General features: G+C 41.1%; 1 long non-coding RNA gene across 1 annotated transcript; it reads right to left on the bottom strand.

Moving 5' to 3' along the window:
- Positions 1 to 7,006: 7,006 nt before the first annotated feature.
- LOC136355005 (uncharacterized) lies at positions 7,007 to 7,602 on the bottom strand. Its single transcript, XR_010738983.1, has 3 exons — positions 7,357 to 7,602; positions 7,201 to 7,266; positions 7,007 to 7,110 (listed from the first exon to the last, which is right to left on the bottom strand). It is a non-coding gene; the product is annotated as an uncharacterized lncRNA (long non-coding RNA).
- Between the last annotated feature and the right edge of the window lie 6,644 nt (positions 7,603 to 14,246).

Below are 14,246 nucleotides of genomic sequence, written 5' to 3'. Positions count from 1 at the left end.
TGATGGATTTTCAGATAAGCCCAATGCCCTAAGCAACCAGATACTCCCTCCATAGTTATAAAGGAAGTCGTTTAGAACAATGTTTAAGTTAAACCTTGGGAATATAAATCATAAATAACTCTCAAGTTGTTGAATTTGAAAATGTAAAAATTATATGAATAGATTTGTCTTGAAAAATACTTTCATAAAAGTATGTATATACATATACATACATACATACATACATACATATATATAAAAATATATATATATATATATATATATATATATATATATATATATATATATATATATATATATATATATATATATATATATATATATATATATATATATATATATATATATATATATATATATATATATATATATATATATATATATATATATATATATATATATATATATATATATCACTTTTTAATAAACTAGGAAGGTAGCTCACGCATTCGCACGGGCATGTGCTGTACGTAGGATAAATTTGAGAAACTTATAACGGCGGTATACCAGCGAAATAATATCTGCAACGTTTCATAATTATGTTTTCTCATGAATTTTCTTCATTAGAATTGCATGATGAATTTAATTGTTATTTATAAAATTACCTATTGGAGATTAGGGTTGGTAACTTACGGTATAAAAGATGGTACCTAAGACATATGACTCTTGAGGTTCCATAGGGAAAGAGAAAAAACTTAAGTTATAAAAGACATTACATACACAACCATATATAATTAATGGCTCTATTGATTTATATTGAAAAATTGATAATTAGTTTATTAAACAAAATATATGACCCTCTATTTTAAACCATTATTTCTAACCATTGGATATGTAGATGATCTAACATATTGTGCAGAGTCCAACTAACCAAATTATTCGTCTTCCCTCACTATGGACGGTGAACTTGTTAATTCGTGTCTCTGGCAGCATGCTCGCATCATCATACTTAGAAGAAAAAAAAGTGCCCCTGCATGTATATGAATAATACATGTAACTATCTCAGACCCTATTTAGATGGGACTAAACTTTTAAGTCCCTATCACATCGGATGTTTAGACACTAATTATAAATATTAAACATAGACTATTAATAAAACCCATCCATAATCTTGGACTAATTCGCGAGATGAATCTATTGAGCCTAATTAATTCATGATTAGCCTATGTGATGCTACAGTAAACATTCTCTAATTATGGATTAATTAGGCTTAAAAAATTCGTCTCACGAATTAGCTTTCATTTATGTAATTAGTTTTGTAAGTAGTCTATATTTAATACTCTAAATTAGTGTCTAAATACAGAGACTAAAGTTAAGTCCCTGGATCCAAACACCACCTCATGCCCCTCTTTTCATCTTAGAAAAAAAAATTATATACCCATGCATGCACACCGGGATGCACCGGCTAGCCCTCCAATTTGTTTACTCCATAGACAGTATGTTCCATTGTTAGTGATTAGATAATTTATAAGTACAAATAAGTATTTGAAATCATTTTTTATTAGTAAAATATCCATAAGGGCAGCTCTGTAGACCCCTCTCTCCTTCTTCTTTTCTTGGTGTATTAGTTGGATTTGAGCAACGTGATATACGCATTTTGGGCTATAAGTTAATGTCCAACTTCCAAGGGATTAAAGTTTCCCAACCCTTAACGCCAAACACAGCATAAGATCGTTCATTTATCCTTAAAAGAAGATCATGTCTTTTATCAAGGCATTGGGATTAAGTAAATAGCATCCACATACACATTGAGAGATATAATTAAGTTGGTTGTGAGTCAATAGGCCCATTGATGCTATTATTAAGGTTAAGGTTAACGGTTTATAGGTTATTTGATTTTATTAAAAAAAGTGGATATTTTGATTTTTAATGAGAACTTTTATGATTTTTTATGGAATGGATGTGGGTCCAAAATATAATAATTTTATTAGCAATTAAATATAGTTGGTATAGATATTAAACTTTTGATTTAATAAAAAAATACAATGGTTCAAACAGATCATAAATTGAATATATAATTTAAAATTTACAGCTATTGAAGATTCTTTATTTTTCAGTAAAACATACCGTGATCAATATGTATTAGGTATATTATCTATGTCTATATTTGCAAGTGCATGCAGTCTTTGAAAGTACGATGAAATGAACTTACTAATATAGAAGATATTAGATACCCTTCAGCCTTAACTTAATTACCTTAGAAAAAAAAAGAGGGAGGTGAGTAAGGAAAAAATCACACAGACCCTTTTTTTAATATTTTTAGCTAGCTTGCAATGGGCATGAAATAGTGCCTACCATTTTCCACTTCGAAATTTGTGTTACATAATTAGAATTTTTTATGTTCGTGGCAATTTATTATGTCTGCTACAATCATATATATAATTATATACTTAACCATCACTAAGTATAACTAATGTTATTTTTCTCATCTCTCAATTTCTAGCACCTCGATGATTAATCTGGTGGAAAGTTCTCTCTCTCTTTTGTTTCTTCTTTCATAAAGCCTTACCACCTTAATTTTTGCTTATGATATTGGATCTATATTTGATCTAAATTTTCAGATCACATCATCTTAATTGTGTTTATAGCTTTTTTTGGATGATTAACTAAAGATGCAAACTATACAAAGTAACATATAAGATTACAATGTTTAGCTACGAAATAAATTCATTTTGTACTATGTTTCTATCATTATCATACAACATTTCTGCAGTAATATTTTCTTATACATGGTTTTATCTAATTAGGTTAGTTGTGACTTATTTTTCTCGATTATCATCAATTGCTATGTTAAGCCATACTTCCTCTATGCATGACACGATCAAATTTCCTTTTTCTGTTTGTTTAGGTAATGTCAAACTTTATTTGTGCTTATTCTTTGATGTTTCATATTTTAATTTGTCTACAGTGAACATATAAAAAATTGGTTTCGATGGACTGCAACACGGCATTACGGTTAGTCTGGAAGATTTTATCAGATGAATGATGCCTCGCTTTCTTGTAGTGAGCTACGTTAAATGATATGGTGTTTTTTTTTTCATTTGAGTCGGAATCTCTCTCGTGCGAACGGAACATATATGTGGAGTACTTGTTGCTGACTCATGGATAGCGTCATCAATAGGTTAAGATTAAGATTGGATCTAGTGATTGAAAATATTGGCCCTACCAATTAAAGAAAAGAAATAAATGGTTAGATGTTTTTCTTTTTTTCTTATAATTTATTTTTTCATAATTTATTAGAGTACCACATGGTTGTTTATGAGTGTTTTTAGGATTGCCACATGGTGACTTAGGAGCGTTTATAGGATCTAAATTTAATATTTGTTTAAGATATGATGCTTAAAAATTTGCTCTTAAAACATTTATATTAGAAGTCTAAGCTATTTATACGTATATGTATCTTGAATTGTGCATTTAATTATAAATAACACAATAATTCAAAAAGAATGAGAAAAAAAAGTAACTTGAATCTAAATTCAGAAATCCGATTATTAATTTTGATAGATTAAGTGTTAGCTAGAAAATAGGAAAAGATAGGTGAAAAATAGGAGAGAGGGAAGAGTCAGGTGGGTGGATGAAGTACATAACTAATACGTGTGCACACATTTTTTTTCATAAAGATGTAATGATTAAAATTAATGGAATTATCTGTTAAAGTTCAATAGTTAAATTAGAGAAAGAAGGAAGGAAATAAGGAGGGATGTATGCACGTAGTTACTGTGAGGAGAGGAGGTCCAGGAGGAAAGGGTGGAGGAGAAGATTTTTGATGGGTTTTGGGATTTTTTTTAAAAAAAATGATAGATCTAAGAGCATTACCAACAGTCTACCTATATGATTCCCAAAACTAATTTTGAGGGATTTTAGTTCAAAAATCAACTCTAACAGATCCCATACTCTCCTACCCGAGTTTTGGAGTTCCCTTCCCCCGGTTCCTCGCTCCGTTTATATGCGGGCATGAAAGTCGCTCCCAATCACGCAATCCCACCTCTCTCCTTCGTTCCCGCGCGTGGGAGATAGCGATCTTTCTGCGTGTGAAAGAAAAAAAAACGGAATTTTCTCTTGGTAGTTTAATAGAAGGGCCCACTTTTAAGTTTTGGGGATTGAATTTAGGCTATCTGTTGGAGGGAGGAGTTTTTTCACTTCCTATTTTCAGTTTAAGAATAACAAAAACAAATTTTTAGGAGAAAATTATAGATAATCTGTTGGTGATGCTCTAACGGTGTAAAATATTAGGTCCACCGTATTAACTGAAAATCGATGTGTAGATGTTTTTCTTTTTTCTCATAATTTCTTCGATTTCTCTGATTTATTGGGTGCCGCTTGTTATAAATAATCGACACATATAAGCCCAGCCACGTGGCATGATGGTCCAGAATCGGTACCAATAAATTGGTATAGGTGTCGGTTCTTGATACAAAACCGGCACTTACATATATTATAGGTGCAGATTTTACGACCGGTGCCGATATCCGAAGTCATCCATGCCGTTATCTGGGTGTTGGTTCGAAAAACCATCAGCTAAGTGATTTCTCGTTACCTATGGTGTAGTTGAATGTGCACCCAGTCCACCTGGTCATCTTGTATGAGCACATACACTAATTAAAATCTTTGTGATTAGCTGGCTGGTTTGCAATCCCATTGGATGAGTTTCTAGAAGAAAAAAAAACTATCGATTTTTTTTTCATAATAACTCCGTAATAAAAAAAAGTTCTAAAACTACTGGATTGACGAAAACCAAGCAGCTTTCACGGTTTTTTTAATCGGTAATGACCCCGACGTCTTTTTTTTTTTGCTCCACCCCTGACGGCAGTATAGATCTAATCTAACGGTAATAACAACGGGTCCATCAATTTAAATAAAAATTAATGGTGAGATTAGGCTGTGCCAAGTGGCGGCCTCGGAACGTTTATAGGAGCGCCACGTGGCAGCTTGAGAGCGTTTGTATGAAGTTTAATGGACTTTTAGTATATAATAATAGATATTTTTATAGAAACAAGAGATCAAAGTTGTGTTTTGGAGACCGTGTCGCTGTCCAAAACGACTTCCTTTATTAGTATAGAGGGAGTATGATTTTGCTTGTTCCTTTTCCCATTGGAGAAACATTTACAGGTAAAAGAGAATTTTTTTTATTTTTAATTTTTTTTATTAAAAGTTTTAAAAAATAATTTTTCATTTTGAAAATTGACAGAAGTGGTCTCCTACCGCCCTCTGGGAGGGCGATTTTTAAAAATCGCCATCCCAGAGGGCGGTGAAAGTGACGTGGCAGACGGCCGTTCGCTCTCGGGCGACGGCCGTCAACGAAATTTGCAGGCGGCCCCCTTGCCGCCCTCCGCTAGGGCGATTTTGTACTGTGCGGGGGGCCGCCTGCAAATGGGCGGCGGGGGGCCTGGAATTTTGCAGGCGGCCCCCTTGCCGCCCTGGGGGAGGGCGATTTTATACTGTGCTTTATATTTTTTATAAATATCAATAGTTATCAAATTTTTTTATATTGAAAACTATACAAGATTAAAATCTCCAAGACTGGTAAAATACAATTTTATTATTTTTTAGGCCTATTTGGAATGTTACCGTACAAATATTTTGTTAGTGCCAAAATATAAGCAAGTTTTGGCACTACCAAATATTTGGTAGGGTAAAATTGCATTTGATCATATTTGGTTTGCTGCCAAAATGTAAAATTGTAGTGAAGAATGTTCTACATAATCTCAAATCTAGATTACGTATTACCAATGAATAGGCTTCAATCGAAATCAAACACAAGTACTATTCAAATTACCAAAATATTGGTAGGGCATGTTTTTGGTAGCAATCCAAATAGGCCCTTAGTCTTACGCATACAAAAAATCACCACCATAATTAAACATTGTAATGATAAGATAGATAAGAAGTGCCATCGATACACGGTACAAATTTGTCGATCCCGACGAATCAAGCATGCGGTAACCTATCGGCCCCTTCTAGGTCGGTCAGAATGCATTGCATTCTCGTGGTCCTTCAATCGTTGATACTCTACTTGTGTTTCTGACTCTGTTATCTTCTGGCCATGATATGATGGAGTGACATTGTCGATCCATCGAGTAAATCCACCCATCCTTGGATTGCCCTGTAAAAATAGTAATGTTATTCAGTTTGGGTAGTAATTTTGTGCAAATCATAGCGGATTTTGTAAATGGTTAGACATACAACGAAATCGTTGTCTACATTGGGGCAGACAAAATATCTCCTTCGAAATGTTTGTTCAGCAAAGGATGTAGCCACCTGCCAGCGATCTCTGCACCCACACTTTGGACGCTCGGACCATTTATGTAACCCTAATGGATTGTTCCTCCAGTCTAAGCTTGCAATTTCCACCCGACGTTCATACTCCATCCAAGCATGAATGAACTGTATGGTCGGTTCAGGTTGCGTTATCGGCCCGCCACTTGAAGTAACTCTGACTGTGTCAATCCATTGTACGAAAGTGTGTTGTCGTGAGCATAAGTTGTTCTAGCACCATATGAATGAAAAGAACTATGTAGAGGAGACAAACACAAGTAGTACTGCAGTAGTAATAGCAAAAGTAGTACTGCTTTACAAGTTTGTAAGCCAAAAGAAACGGTCACATAAGGACTGAAGAGGTAGAACACTACTGACGAGGCCTCTTACCCCTGTCCCTCCTACCCTACGCCCTAATGTGCCCCTGGGAGTACGTGAGTCGGTCCGGGGGTACGACACGGCCAACTCGTCCTGCCTGTACAGGTGTGACCTCTGGCTGCTCCTGAGTGTGCGCCTCTGGAGCTCCTCCAAGCTGAGAGGAGCCTAGTACGTCGTGGTGGTGTGCACCGTGCAAGTCGTCGTCGTAGAACTGGCTAGTAGGACTAGTCCTACCGGCGTGAGACGAAGAGGCCCCAGTACCGAAGATCCCGGCTGCAAATCCTGCTGGACAAGGACCATCAGTTTCATACATGTATTTAATAGTATTAATAAAAAGTAAAGTACCGTGTGGGCGAGGGATCGACGCTCCGTAAGAGGAAGAGCTGGCGAACGCGCCCGAAGAGGTGGCGAACGCCCCTGCGGAGCTCGCGGAAGCGCCGGTCGTGCCTGCGAACGCGCTCGAAGGCAGACGAGGTCCTGCGATGAGGAAACGTGCAGTTAAAACATGGTGACATATTCGTGCAAAAGCTGAAAAAAAAATGAACTAATCTCTGGGTTGAACTGTACCGTGCGAAACCGGTGCTGTAGGTCGCACTGCTCTGAAGCTAGGGGCGCTCGAAGGCAAACGAGGTCCTGCGAGGATGGAACATCAAGTTACGACGGGGTGATGTTTTCGTACAAAAACATAAACAAAACTTAAGAAACCTCTGGGCTGAGCAGTACCGTGCGAAATAGGTGCCGTAGGTCGAGGTCCTGCTCCGACGGTAGGCGCGCGAGGCCGTGGTTGTACCGGACCAGCTGGAGGTACGACGTCCACGGCGCTGCGACAGGAGAAGACGCGCATGACCGCACGCATCTTCTCCTGCATCCGGTCGAAGGTCACCCTCTGCTCAACGTCAGTCAAGTGCAAACCTCTGTTCAACCTCACTTGGACTGCGGTGATATCGGCACTGATATCCCGTGCGGCATCAGCCTATGCAAGATGGAAATAAAAAATTCAGTAGTTGTCCTATATTATGTAAGATAAATGAAATAATTGTAAGAACTAATACAAATTCGACGTACCCCCACGAAGTAGTCTTGGTCACGGTGCGTGGGATACGCGTCCGTGACAGCGGCAACGTGCGGCTCTGGGGCGTCTGGAGTGAAGGTCACACGCGCACGAGTGCGAGGAAGGTACCAGCGAAGGTAGTCACGGTAGTTCTCCTCCGTGTGTGGGAAGAGCTCGTTGATCACCTCCTCTGTAGCTAACACCCAGTCGTCAACGTACTGCTGTACACGTGGAGCCCAAAGTGCGCCTGCTAGCTGTCCCCGTCGAGTCAACCTGTGAAGAGAGGTAAATTATATGGCTCGATGAAGTAAGTATCATAAAAATTTAGAAATGAACAATCCGAACTCACGAGTGGTCGGCAGGGAGGACGGTCGACTGCACATTGCCCGGAAACACCTGCCTAAGTCCGAACTGTCTCATCACACGCTGCGGGCAGTGAGGCTCAACGAAAATGTCGAACACCATCGGCAGGATGGTGAGCCAGTAAGCCGGGTCGCGTGTGCAAGGACGAAAGTCCTAGCGGTGCTCTCGCAGCGACGACCTCTTCTGTGTACGGCTCCCAGATGACGTCGCTCGGCTGGAGACGGTAAAACTCGAACACGAAGTCCGGGTAACCTCGTCTCACCTGGACGTGAGCGTAACGACGCTGCAATAAACATGATCGGAATTAGACATGTTATGTGAAGAAAAAAAAGAAGACGACTGATAAACTTATAACGCAGCGAAGTTGCACTAACCCTACGTCGACACCAGTAAGTCCCCATCGTGGGACCGTCCTCTGGCCACTGCGCGCTGCGACCAACCCCGTAGGGTGCGCTGTCCACCACTGGTCGACCTATGGCAAACCTCTCGGCTGCCCAAAGCTGAAGCAACATAGGGCAGCCAGCGATGATCACTCCCGCGTCAGTCTTCGTGCACGCCTCACAGAGGGCATGGTACGTGGCTGCTAGCACGGCAGAACCCCAGCTCCACTGCAGCACGTCCTGTGGCTGAGCATCCGCGATGGACCGTGCGTAGTGGACCAGCCGGAAGTCCACAGCGTGCCCGTGGGTGCTAGTGAACATCACCCACCCGAACAACCACAACAGGTACGCCTCAAGGGAGCGTCGGACCGAGTAATCATCAGCGTCAGGGTGCAGAAGGTCCGCCTACAATTAAGAATGAAATGTTAGTACAAAACACTTTGTTGATCGCAAATAAGCATGTCTGATAATAACAACTTATTTACTTACAGTGAATTGGAGCAACCAAGCCTTGCTAGGCCCGACTGTAGAGTACGGAGGAAGGGTGTTGGCCGGTCCTAGGTGTGGAAGGCGCATCACCTGCTCGAAGCGCGCAGTGATATCCTCCTTCCACCCAACAACACCGTCAACGGGACCAACTGGTGCTCCCGCCAGCGGTAGCCCGAGCAGGTACGACACGTTCTGCAGTGTCGGAGCCATCTCCCCACAGGGAAGGTGGAACGTGTGCGTCTCAGGTCTCCAGCGGTCTACCAGAGCGGCAAGGAGTGACCGGTCTGCATCCCACCGCTTCGCTGGGTCACGGTCGTCCGCCGCCGCCTCAACAAGCCTACAAAGTGGTAGAAGGCCTGCCGCACGCAACCTGTATAGAGCAAATTTCAAACATAAGTACAACACAAAGCAAAGTTGAGTTGAAATGTGAACATACGCGTACCAAGGAACGTGACGGGGGTCGACACGCAACCACTCGCGCGACGTGCGTGGACGGAAGGTGCCGAGCTATGCACCCTCGACTGCTGACAGGAACGAGCGGTGGTTCCTGTCAATCCCACGGTTCAACAGCGCCGGTGTGTCGTACGCCATACCTGCATCAAATAGATTGGTCAGAAACATATAAATAATTAGTCAACATAAGTAATAAATGTTCATAAGCGAATTACTAACACATATTAAACAAGAGTACAAACAAACAAAAGTGTCACCATACGGAATATTTCTGATTACAACAATAGCTGCAGTTACACGATATGAGTACTTAGTCCGAACACTCATCACGATAACATTATGATACAACACCGAATAGTTCGCAATACTACTAGTACAACAATAGTCGGAGGTACTCATTACAACAACATTCAATTGAAATTACACGATAGAAGTATTTTGTCCGAACACACATCACATCACAACAGCGTTTTATTTCCTAAATCGATAGCATTGTTACACCATGGAATCGCCTGCTGCGCGACGACGCCTTGGCCTTTCGCGCCTGCTTGTTGTTCCTTCACCATGTGGTCGCCTACCATCACTTGCCTGTCCAGATGGACTAGCATCTGCGCCGCTTGGAACTTCTGCATTCTTCGGGCATTTCTTGTAAGTATGGCCGCGCAGATCACACTTGCTACAGCGTAAAGTCCTCCCACCTACTTCTGACTCATCCATATCATTTCTGATGCGTCTAGTTTGGCGTCGACCCTTTTTCACCCTTAACTTAGATGGATCTGGAACATAAAAAACTTGGGCACTCAGCATTGTGTAAGATCCTGAGATCCCGAACCCATATATCTCCTCACTCCATGTATGAAAGATTGCTTCTTTCCTGAAATAATTTGAGACGTACACATTGGGAGATATGCCACAATCACCGGCAGCAGCAAGAACGTGTGAGCAAGGAAGGTGATGAAGCTTCGGCTTCATACAACTGCAGGTACATCCACCATCCGCCTTCAAGACACATTCCTGCACGGCTTGCTTGCGATAGATACCACGCCTGCTCCTATCAACACACATTATTTCATACCGATGCACTTGTGTGCCTTGAGCAACAACTCTATGTCTCCGTGCCTTTTTGATTTTATCTTCCATGTACTTTGTCACTACGTTGCCAAACACTATGTTGTTATCGGCCATGGACGGACCAATTTTCTTGTATCGATCCCTAAAGTACGCTTGCGTGCCGTGAAGGATGAATTCAACAATAGCAACCAATGGAAGTACCCGAACTCCTCGCATTACCCAGTTGTATACCTCTGCCAAATTGGTTGTCATTATGCCATACCGAGATCCATCGGTGTCGAACAATAGAGACCACTTCTCCTTAGGCTCATTCTCAATCCACTGAGTGAAATTTCTGATGGCCGACCCTGACCTCCTTCTCATTGTTGGTGGGTCATCATGTAATGCACCAAGAGGTATGGGAGGCTCGTCACCTTCAACTTGTGGTCTGCGAGATTGCTCATCTGTTTGCTTCGTTGTCAACTCATCCAACTTGTCCCACAACTCATTAAATTTCTTCTCTTGGTTCTGTGCACAGAGCCTCTTAAAGAGCTCCATAAGATGCTTGTTCTTGAATTGCTTGTAGAAATTTGCACCCATGTGACGCATGCACCACCGACTCCGAACATCAGGCCACTTAGCTGGAAGTCCCTTCTCATCCCAACCGTTCTGCAAGTAGTCAATAGCCCGCAACATACCCGCATGACGATCATGTATAAGGCAAACGTTGGGCCTCATACGCACCACTGCAATGTGCACTCTCTCTAGGAACCAGTACCAGCTTTCAGTGTTCTCACTCTCTACAAATGCAAAAGCCATAGGTAGAACCTGGTTGTTCCCATCACACCCAATTGCTGTCAATATCTGACCTCGGTATTTACCTGTCATAAAAGTTCCATCTATGCATAGAACAGGTCGACAATGCACAAAAGCATTGATGCAAGCACCCAATGAGAAAAATGCTCTTTGCAGCACACTCTTTGTTCGATCATCAACCGATGTAAATGTATGTAGGTCATAGTAAGTATTATTATTCCTCTGGGCAATGGTGGCTAACAAACGAGGCAAATTATCATAAGAAGCTTCAAATGTGCCATACCTCATCTCAATAATCTTTTGTTTGGCTCTCCAGGCCTTTGCATAGCTTATGGTGTACTTGAATTTATTCTCGATGTGCCTAATAATTGATTTTGGTTTAAAGCCAATGTTACCAACAACACTGCTGTACATCTCACTTGCCACAAAAGCTTAAGTGATGTTTCGGTGATACTTCTCCACCCCTTGTAAGTAGCACTTGTGCTCGGTCACAATGCTAACTTTCCAATAATCATTCCATTTACCCTTATATGCATGGACACGCCACGGACAATCTTCCTTCATGCACCTCACTTCATACACATAATTTGTTGACTTGACCACCCTAAACTCTCTCTGCAAGGAAACTGCCCAATGCTTCACCGCCTCCTTCATCTCATCCTTATGAGCATACCTTGCACCCTCAATTACCTCGTTCTCCTTATACTCCCAGGGTACATGATCACCCTCTGATATAACAAGTCCAGAGAAGTCCTCATTTGCCCAATCAGTGGCCATTACATCACCTTCCTCATCGGATGATGCGTCGTCGTCCACTTCCTCATTATCCGAATCTTCCTTCTCCATTTCATCAACAATTATACCGACTCTCTCCCCCTCATCCGCCATGCCCATGGCCTGCTCCTCCCTTGGTTGATTTTCCTCATTTTGCATCGATGGTCCAACAACATCCCTTGCATTGATAGGACCCTCTACATCTTCGGTTTGCATTGAGACATTTATATCTTTCTCTTGTACCGACACAAATATAACGAGGGGCCATGACCGTTCAAAAGCCATTTCCACATACCGTCTCCAAGCAGCAGTGCTGTCCATCGGCATTAGTTCCCAAAAATAACCTTCTGTTGCACGACTCACTACAACTGATACTGACATTGTGTAGACTTCTTGGTCTATTCTAAATCCTCTCAACAACTAACTATAAATTGACTGAAATGTTTTCTCCGCAGGCCTATCGATACCCTTAGATGTCATTACAAAATCTGACAGATCAACACCATCTGGACCAAATCTAATATTTCCTTCACCATGAACTATCTGAAATGTGACCTTATTTGACATTGTGCCTGATGAAAACAATAACTGCGTTAACCTCGCATTTCTGTACTACGCCCTAAGTTACATTCTCTACAATATTGTTCTCCAAAATTCTAAAAGTAGGTTACATTCTCCAGATCAAACTAAACTACATCTTACAATTAACACTACTGTCTATGTCTCAATTTATACTATTATATTCTATGCTCTGGATCTACACATATGTGCTGTGTGCTACAGATATGCTAAAATATATGGAACTAAAACTAAAACGCAACATATATACTCAAACATAACATATTAGTACAAATGCAAAAGATGTATGGGAGCAAACCTGTGATGAAGTGAGCGAACCAGCAGGGCTTCGCCGCTCCCCTTCTGCTGCCCTCTCCTCTCTCTCTTTCGTTTTTTTTGGATTTTTAGTGAATATAATGAAATTTCAGAGAGGGGGGACTGGGCTTTATAGGGGGGAGGCAAAAATCGCCCTCCCCCAGGGCGGCAAGGGGGCCGCCTGCAAAATTCCATGCCCCCTCGCCGCCCATTTGCAGGCGGCCCCCCGCACAGTACAAAATCGCCCTAGCGGAGGGCGGCAAGGGGGCCGCCTGCAAATTTCGTTAACGGCCGTCGCCCGAGAGCGAACGGCCATCCGCCACGTCATTTTCGCCGCCCTCTGGGATGGCGATTTTTAAAAATCGCCCTCCCAGAGGGCGGTAGGCGACTACTTCCGTCAATTTTCAAAATGGAAAATTATTTTTGTATAACTTTTAATAAAAAAATTAAAAATAAAAAAATTCGGTAAAAGAGCAGTAGTGAATGGACCATATTTCTATCTGGCCCACAACTTCATGTTGGACCATATGGTAGGTGGAGATACAAGTTAAAGGCCCATTCCGTGTCATTTATCTATTGGCTGTTGGGTTATAACTGCAGGATAAATGTATATCATGATATATCATGACGTCACCAGACCTGAAGGACTTCTTTTCGTCGCTACTCCCCCAGTAAAAAAAATCAATCTAAAAGGGGACAAATCTAAATTTGTTGTCTTACAAGAGGTTAGGTTGAGTTTTTTTTTTTGAACGGAGGGAGTGGTTATTTTGGCAGATTTGTTCAGTACTCGTATTTTCTTTTAAGAGAGAAGGCATTATTCGTGTTTGATGGGTTTATCAATGCGGCACCAAATGGATTGACACATACGCTCAGGCAGGCAGGCACATAACAACTGACGTGCACGGTTGTACTACTACCATATAAATGAACCATGCTCTTCCAAGTACCAAATAACCCGTACAGCCGTAGTATTAATAATTCGTGTACCGCGCTGGGACCAGTGTATGGACCATGGTGGAAAGAACTTGGCCTCAACGGCTCATCGCCTACTCGTTGGTTTATCGCCGGTCAGGGTTATAATTTATTTTTTTATTATAGTTTTATTTACTATATTGACTAATTAGATTTCTTGTGGTGAAACCAGTCCGTCGGGTTATCCTAAACTTAGTCCGTCGGGTTATCCTAAACTTAGTTTGAGTGCTCGTTTTTTTTACTGGAAATACTGCCAGGGCTTTAGCCCAGCAGTGTGATTTTCATTTATTAATAAAACATTTACAAAATGTTACAAGAAAGAGGAGAAAACCATATAAAGTTTATAACCAATTAACAACAGATTATTTAAGGGGGTCCTTCATTCTGCAGAG

The sequence above is a fragment of the Oryza sativa genome, chromosome 1 (assembly GCF_034140825.1).
Source record: "Oryza sativa Japonica Group chromosome 1, ASM3414082v1".
Taxonomy (NCBI): domain Eukaryota; kingdom Viridiplantae; phylum Streptophyta; class Magnoliopsida; order Poales; family Poaceae; genus Oryza; species Oryza sativa.
The sequence above is the reverse complement of the archived record's forward strand: the minus strand, read 5'-3'. Positions and strand labels throughout refer to the sequence as shown.